This window comes from Accipiter gentilis, chromosome Z (assembly GCF_929443795.1).
Source record: "Accipiter gentilis chromosome Z, bAccGen1.1, whole genome shotgun sequence".
Lineage (NCBI taxonomy): Eukaryota > Metazoa > Chordata > Aves > Accipitriformes > Accipitridae > Astur > Astur gentilis.
Genome location: NC_064919.1, coordinates 89,555,474 through 89,564,400, shown reverse-complemented (window position 1 = coordinate 89,564,400; position 8,927 = coordinate 89,555,474).

Sequence of the window (8,927 nt, the reverse complement as noted above, 5' to 3'; positions counted from 1 at the left end):
TCCCTGCTTGAGATAAACATGAATAGGTCAGTTGTTCATTTTGATAAAATTCAACCCAAAAATAACCATTCAGAGCCACAGAACGGCATGTTAGGAGGGGGTCTCTCACTAAAAAGGAAAATGAGGATCTTCAATTTTAAAATGCTCAATAAAATCAGGGAAGAGCTGGCCAAACATTGTCACTCCACAGCCCTAGAGCTGAGTAAAGCATAAAAGGAGGTAAGTATGATACAGAGGATGAATCATAGAATCATAGAATATCGCAAGTTGGAAGGCACCCATAAGGATCATTGAGTCCAACTTGCTGCTCCTCGCAGGACTACCTAAATTTTCCAGTGGTGTTGGGACTCTGAGACTGCCTAGATACACTGATATGACTTGTAGAAGACAGGTACCAAAATTACTATCCAGCCTGAGCTCTGTTAAGTCAGGCAGGTTATTTTTATTTGTTACATACCAAGATAAATTCTTACCAGAGAATGTCCAAGCAATTTCTGGGACAGCTGAAAGCTTTACTTGGGCTTGCTCAGCAGTCATCTGCAATAGATTATCACACACCACTACAATGTGCTAGAGACAATTCACAGCCAAGAGGTACGCCACAGAATATTTTTTGCGACAAAACAGCCTCATTGTACTGTTTGAATCAGGATACTTTGTTCTAGAAACTTTGGTGTTAGTCCAGATGGGGGGAACCACAGACCTAGCACGATTGTTGGGTTTTCCAAGCTCCGGATGAACTTTTTGCTGATTTAGTTATGACTTTTACAGTTACTTTTCATTCTTTGTAATCAAAATAACCAGAAAAAATGATGTTCTCTGTCCCTATCTGTACAACATTTTCACATGCAGACAAATTATTACTTCCAACACTGCTCAAGTCCTTTAACTGTAGTGGTAAAAACCCTTGAGGAATTAAATACTATTGTGACTTCTTTAGCCTGGAAGTGTGAAATATGAAGAATAAAGCAGAGCAACAGCTATCATGGGAAGCAACTGGGAAGGAAAGAAGAAATTCTGAGAGATGATCTGTCTAGCCCAGCACGAGGCAGACACAGCAGCGCAGAAGCTGCTTCTAAAAAAGTTTGAGCAGAGATGCTATGGCCTTGTCAGCAGTCTCTCCAGGTAGTTAGCAGTTGGAACAAATGCAAAATATCCACTAATATTTTGCATAAATTCTCCTTACCACTGTTTAAACTCATTACTTACTTAAGGCCATTACATTTTTTCCAGCTACCTCTGGACACAGAAGGTAAATTACCTTCTGACTTTTTTTGTTGGGGATTTTTGTTTGGTTTGGGGGCGGGGGGGGGGGGGGGGGTAACAGTAAGTTTTACTTTTGAATGACTTTGCTGTGCTTTCCTTCATCTAATCTCTGCTGATGTAAGAAGTCTGCTTTTCCTGACAGGTTGTGTTTTCCAGATGTCTCCTCATTCCGAAAGGTGCTACAGACTCATTTGGGCCAGCTGCTGCCTCAAACTGTTCCAAACAGCTGTTGTCACAGGTTGTCAGCTCACCTTCAGCACAGTCTTATTTTTATTCAAAGTTCTATAGTGCATGTTTGAGAGACCAGAGTGTCTAAATTCCCCCAGCACAAGCAGAGGTGATCTAACACAAAATGGCCTGCATTTATGCCAAAGTTGCACATAAAAAAAAAAAAAAGATAAGGTGGCATAAAAAATTGTCCTAATTCATATATCCACAATGGATATACATTTCCAAAAAGCATGGCACGAAGTTAGAGGTACTTGTATTCCAGACGCAAGAATGACCGAACTCTTACAGTATATTGTATGACATTAATGTCATCTGATTGTAGCAAAAAGTAGAGAATGCTTGTTTGTTTTAAAGAAAGTTTTGAAAAACACCTGTGTAATTCTTTCTCTCTCAGATCACAAGGGATAGCTATGGTACAAGTGAATTGAGAAAGAATTTAATATCTAATGGGTCATTCCTACACTTTGTACTCTTCTGTAATGCTGCTTTATAGCACAATAATCTGATTCCCAATGTTTCTTATATTATGCAATGCCTGCACATTAACAGAAAATCTTAACTTACTTGCTTGTTAAAAAGCCTCTGCCACTGGAAATTTTGTATATTTTTATAGGAATAAAAGCTGGTGAGAAAAGGAATTTCTGAAATAAGGGGGATTAATTTTAAGTTAGAAATCAGAAATTTTCTCTGGAATTAAAAAGAAAAAAATTGCTTTGTTTTCATGAGGTTAAAAATACTGAATGTTCCTTTAGTTAATAAATGACATTAAAATCCTACACATATAGATAATATTGTATCAAAATGAAACATATAAAAGTCAAAATATCCCATTTTGAAATGTTCCAGTGCTATGATAAAAGATGTTTTGCCATCTAATTAAATAAGTCAGAATATTCTTCCCATCATCCAAACTACAGCTGAAATAAATCACCCTAAAAAAATACTCATTTTTTACAATATAACATTTTTTTCCGCATAAATCCTGTTTTGAAATGCTTTGATTACCTCCAGATGAAAACATTTTCCTTCCCCTAAGTCTATTGCCGTGTTTGTACATAGGTCATTGCTCCCTTGGCTTAGCTATCTTCAGAGACAGATTAGTCATAAGTATTGAAAACAAATTAAAAATTTACATTCAACTCTGCGAGCTGCACAGGCTTACAGTTAGTCAGACATCTTAGAGATAAATTCAAGTCCCTGAAAAATCAGGTATGACTTCTGGATAAGTCAATCAGAGCTGCACCTCCTTTGATCAGCTCTGAAACTTGTTAGTGTAGACCCCCAGTTTGGAGGTGTGCATCTGGGAGTTTTTAAACATAGTAGGAAGAAAACCAAAGAAGTTCTTCCTGGTGCCAGCAATATGTTGTCATGGAGTTACCGAAGCACAACTTTTATTTGTCAAAGCCTGCTGATTATCAGGAAGAGTGCATGGAGACTGAGCCTACACATTGTTTGTAAAAATTAAGGTTATGAGATTTGCAGAGAAAAAACCCCAACCATGTAAGATTCCATTTTTAAAATATTAACATGTTTTAATAAATCAGCTTATGTTTGCTACGTATGAGCTGCTTGGACACTTTAGCTGTGTCCATAATGTTTGTGTGTTTGCCCTGTCAAATCTTCCATGAGATTAGTTCCCAGAGCCTACAGCCCTGAGAAAGGGTGTGTTACATCCTGAGCTCTTGGAAGCCTAGTATCTTGCTTTTCAGTGTGCTAAATCCATCAGGCTGATTTCATTCTGACAGTGTTACACAGGTAGTAACCTCCATCAGGACTAACCTCAGGGAGAAATGAACGTCCAGCACAGAGTTGCATGTGTTAGCAAAGGCAGCTTACGCAAACATTGACAGCTTCACACTGAGAAGCTGTGAAATCCATGAATGATGACTAAAGTAATTTTAGCTTTAAAAAAAAAAAAAAGAGGTTTGTCAAGCGTCATTGTTTTGGACTTCTCATGACCTCACATAGCAGAATGGTCCCACTGCCTGTAACCTTTGTCTCCAGTATTTTCAGTGATAACTAGCTTTGTAGGCATTTGTTTTCTATCATCAAATCATTAAATGGTAATGCAATTGTTAGTTTTATTTCCCCGGTTCTAATACATTTTTGCAGCCAGTAACCATTCCCAGTTCATTAACTGACTGACCTCAGCATTAACACCCCCTCTGCTAGCGTTGCCTTGGAAACAAAGCTTCCTGTGCGTAATCCAAGCTTATCTAGCTCTTTATCCTACATGTGACCCTTAATTACTTGCTAAATTAGAATGGTTTTCTGAAAATCACAAGAGGAGGTTAATATGTTCTTCCAGAGCTGGTCAAGCTAAGATGACACTAAATTCACAGGGAATTCAAATTACATGATCCCTGAAGGCGTCTCTTTCAGAAGGAAGATGAACTTTCCCAATGGGAGGCAGTGTGCCATGATAATGCTCCTGTCACTCACTTTCCTTGCCCTGCTTGTCCAGCTACAGCTTAATCCAGTATGAACAATGTAGTAAGTAAATATCAGGTTGATTAATTATGGTGCAAGATTCAGTAACCACTTGTCTTCTGTAATTAACATTGTAATTGAAATTAAGTAACACACTTCATACACAGATTTCTGGACTAGGAGGACGAACAAGGGAGAATCCTCAAGGCTGCGACAAGGGAAATTAAGAAAACAATAACAGGGGTCAAAATATTAATTGTCTTTTCAAAATTGTAGTATATTTTAAGGAGCTCTTCAGTCAAAATGAAAAATTACTTTATTACTTCCAGATGTCTAGAGAGTAGAGATGAAATGGCATTGGTTTGTCAAAATATTGCTTACACATTCTGAAAATACACCTTTCCTTCACTGACTTGATAAATGGAAGTTGTAAGAAAAGGTGATGGTCTCTAGGACACCCAGTGGTTCTCCTCTCCATTGTTTCCAGTGGCACATTACTTAAAGGAGAGAGAGTCTTTTGCTTACGTGAGCGGCATTATAAAACTGTGCTAAGGCAAAAATGCTTTCGCATGGTCTCAGAAAAAAACAAAACCAAAATCCCTTGTGTCTCAGCTGGAGAACATAGCCCAGGCTGAAGCATCTCCTTGGTAGAGCCAAAAATGGGACTGCTGCAATTTACCTCTCCTTACTGTCTGCAGCTGGCCCAGCCCTCAATGCCTCTGCCTCAGTCAAACCTGGACTTAACCGCATGATCTTGTTTGCAGAGGTGCTCTGAGGGTGACTTTCACAGGGGAGGCACTCTGGTGTTACATACCCGGTTGACAGGGCATACGTCTATCTTGACAGACCAACACCAAGTCGTTCAAAAGCAGCACTTAACAAGTTGCTTACATGTCCACCATCTTTCATTGACATAGCACATGAGGTAAATTTTGAATTGGTTTTATACTGTTATCTAAATCCATAATTACTCTCTTTAATACCTCACATGTGGGGCACCGCCATATTTCTGGAAATAGTCAACAGATATGTCGGTACTTTATCTCTCACCTCTCAATGTGCTCTGGGAAATGCTCTGAATCTCAGTCTGCTCTGAAGACACAGTACTGTCTACTTTGCTGCTTTTAAGGTAGTCTGTATTAAGCTTGCAATCTGTCCTGTAGGACCGATGAGGTTTCCTCATCGGTCCTGCAGGCAGGCAAGACCCCAGCAGAGAAAGATACTTAATCACCATGTGATGATAATAGAAATGTGCCCTTCAGACAAATGCAGCCTGTGCTGTCTACCTGCACCTATCTTTGTGGTTCCTCTTCACCCTGTGTATTTGGGTGAATGTGCCAGGTCAGCTGTCTACCACAGCTGCCTTGTGGAAATACCCCTTCTTGTGCAGGTTTCCAGGGAACAGCACTCTGTGTCAGTAAGCTAGCGGAATGCCTCAGTTTCACAAAACTCACTGGAACAACATGATTTAATGGTCCTTTCCCATCTGACATACATACTGCCTCTCTACTGAGCAGTAGAACACTTGGGGCCTTGCAGATCCATTTTCCCATATAGATATCACAGAAAAGGAGGAGAAAGGCAGCTTGAGGTTGGCAAAAACACCAGTCCTGGAACAAGCAGCCGTCTTCTTTAGGCCTTCCAAAAGTTCATGCTTCTGAACATTACCGTTAGTGATAAGAATCCCCGGGTTCTGTGTTCTGGAGATGTCAACATCTATATCATTACTGATGTAGCATTTTCACCAGGAGTCTAATACCTCATTTAGCAATTATGGGTTTCTCCTAGCTAGTCACAGTTTCTTTCCATACGGCCTTTCATTCACAATACATAAATTTAAGCACAGCCAATGCAAAACCCACAGTCTGTTTCAGCTTGCCCCTATCTATTGTGAAACGTAAAATAATTTGGGTCTGTGTACAAATGCTTGCTTTCATGGATATACATAAAACTCACGGACTAATCATTAAGATGGGAAGAGACTAGACAGGTAAGTGCAGTCTACCAGTTGTACTGCAGACTTCTCTTGGTATAATGGTGTAAGACATATTTGTATTTTACACCTTAGTTACAGATATAGTCACCTGCATTTCTGCTCAGAATTCCTAAGTTCAACACAAGATACCTCAGAATTTTATTAGCATAATAAGCATAGTTCTCCCAACACTTTTTAGAAAGACTTCACTGTGGCCTCATTTGTTTTCTCCCTTTTCTTTCGCCTGCCCCCCTCCAATGTGGTCTCTTTAGCATGCCCAAATGCTCACACTGTTCAAGGCTGAAGGATAGATTTATAGGTACTGTATACCCACAGGGTCTTTGACTTCCCTGCTGAGACCTCTGGAAAATATGATGGCATTTTTCTAAGAACAATGACAGAGAAACGATACCATCTATTGCTTGGCAGGATCTGAGACAGTTAAGGTATTTAACTCATTATGACGATACAGAATTTATCATCCTGCCAATGGATCCCTGCCCAAGGAAGTACCTTATGAAGATGCATCCTAGATGTGTGAGAGATTAGCAAGCGTTAGGCAAGAACATAGTCACATGTTCTTTGGTGCTTCTGCTGAAACTTCCAGCAAATATGATTATGCTTTTCTGAGTGAGCATCTATCCATTGGTAACTGGACTGATGGTGGCAAATATTTTCTTGAATAGAGAAAGCTGTCAGTCCCTGCTAATCCAAGTAGGTTTCAGGCCAGTAGGCCATTTTCTGATCTCTCTTTGCTGAACCATCATTTCCCTGTTACTGTAACTGAATTAAAATGTAATTTTCAGGACAGAATTAAACAAAGTTCTTGCAAATAGGAAACATTTTTCGTTTCCTATAGCGAGCTCATGTAGTCAAAACAAATTGAAGGGACAGCTCCCTGTCTCAACTGCTAATTTCTTAATTCGGGAGTTTCTCGATGTTTTCCTGTGTGTCACAGTGGATTGTAGGGCAGCTTTCCATGCCTGGAAAGAAGACTTTTAAAGGAGTGAGTTTCCATTTTCAAACGAGGTTTTAAAAATCCTCCATGCACAACTGCTAATACAGCCTAGTAACCATGATAAAATCTTTGGATGCCATCCAAATTCTTGAAAGCCACCTAGGTTTTCATGTGAGCATACACACACAGATATGCATACTCCCGTTCTCCCTCCCTATTAGAGTTCACACATCTCATCTTCACTGAAAAAAACACCTTATTATCAGGACTGGTGAGCCCTATGACACTTGGGGGTGGGAGGGTGCTTTCCAAGCATTTCAAAATTTTTTTCCAACAGTTTTGATTTTCATAAGAATGTAGAAAGCATTTTAAGACTTCGACTCCAGATATCCACCCTTCCCTTACTTCAGTCTCTGCGTTCAAGGTATGGGGAATTACAGGGATGGAAAACAGCATTACTGATGTTCCGTCACGTGCTCCCTCCCTTCCAGGCCCCTATAACACTAGGAACAAGGAAATGAGCTTCCTTCTTCCAAAGGGTACACTTTGGAGAAGGGTCAGTTCAGAAACATGGGCCTGATCTTCATATTCATTGCGGGAACCTCACGACTACCATAAGAAATCAGACCCCCAGAAAATTAGAAGGTTGCTGAAAAGACAGAGAGAAATGGAGATCACAGAGTCTGGTGGCCAGAGAGAGGCCTGACACAGATTCTCCTGCGGACAAAGGAAAGAGACAATTATCTTTCTCTGTCTAGTGAGATGAGTGATGTGTCCTCTACTCTTCCTTCGTAGGCAAGAGGAGAGGAGGAGTAGAAAGAGAGAATATTCTACCGTCTAAAAGAATGCTAAGCTACTAGGTTGCAGCAAGCTGTGATTAGTTTCTCTCATAGCAAAACCAACAGGGGAATGAAGGTATCTGAGTGAGAGACCTCTTCTAAAAAAACTGACTTTGTTGTACCATTAGATTGACATTGTTACATGGAATGAAGAATGAAGATAATCAGTTTGAAAACAAATTCTGGAGATCCCAAACACTTGAGATTTGTCTCCAGCTGCTCTTGAGCTATTCAGTCTTTGTCCCTGGTTTATTTCTTTGTTTTATATCCTTTTGATCTCTATCTTGGAACAAGAAAAAAAAAAATAGTTGTACAATAATGCCTTATAGTCTATAGCATGCTCCATGTCAGGATCCTAACAAAAGGTAAATAACTAATAGTTTCAACTCTGGGATGCAACGGAAAAACTTCTCAGTTTCCTGTGGCAAAACTGAACAGAATAGTTCAGAAAAGAAAGAATAACAAAACAAACATAGAGTGCTTGAGGGATCTAGGTAGGCAGTCAGCAAGATCCTTCAGTTACCTCCGTAAGCCATGTAACTCACATACAGAAAGAGTTTTAGGGGTTTTATAGTGACCAATAGACTCTCTACCAATGTTGTGTCTTAGACTGTAGGGTATGGCAGATAAGCTCTGGGGAATCTTATTGTGGTGTTTCAACCCACAGCCACTTCACAGAGTTCCTCCAGATGTTTTGTGATCACCGCTGCTCCAGCAGGGAATGGCAAGGGCTGTGTCCTGGCACTGAAGCTGCTCCAGTTCTTAGTCCAGCACATAATTGTGAATGTGACTTTGTCAGCAGTTTCCACTAAGAAACTTAACCGAAGCTTGACCACACCTTCCTTTTGGTCAGCTCCACTACAGCCATTATGACACCTTCAAACACCAGAGCAAGCTTGCCCAGAGGTTTGAGGCATTTGCCTTGTTTCAAGGCTGAAACAGATCACATAGCTGTGATGATCCTGCCTGTAAAGGTCCTGCTTGACTAACCTAATCTCCTTCTATGACAAGATGACCCACTTAGTGGATGAGGGAAAGGCTGTGGATGTTGTTTACCTGGACTTTAGTAAAGCCTTTGACACCATTTCCCAAAGCATTCTCCTGGAGAAACTGGCTGCTCATGGTTTGGACAAGCATACTCTTAGCTGGCTAAAAAACTAGCTGGATGGCTGGGCCCAAAGAGTGGTGGTGAATGGAGTTAAATCCACTTGGTGGCCAGTCACAAGTG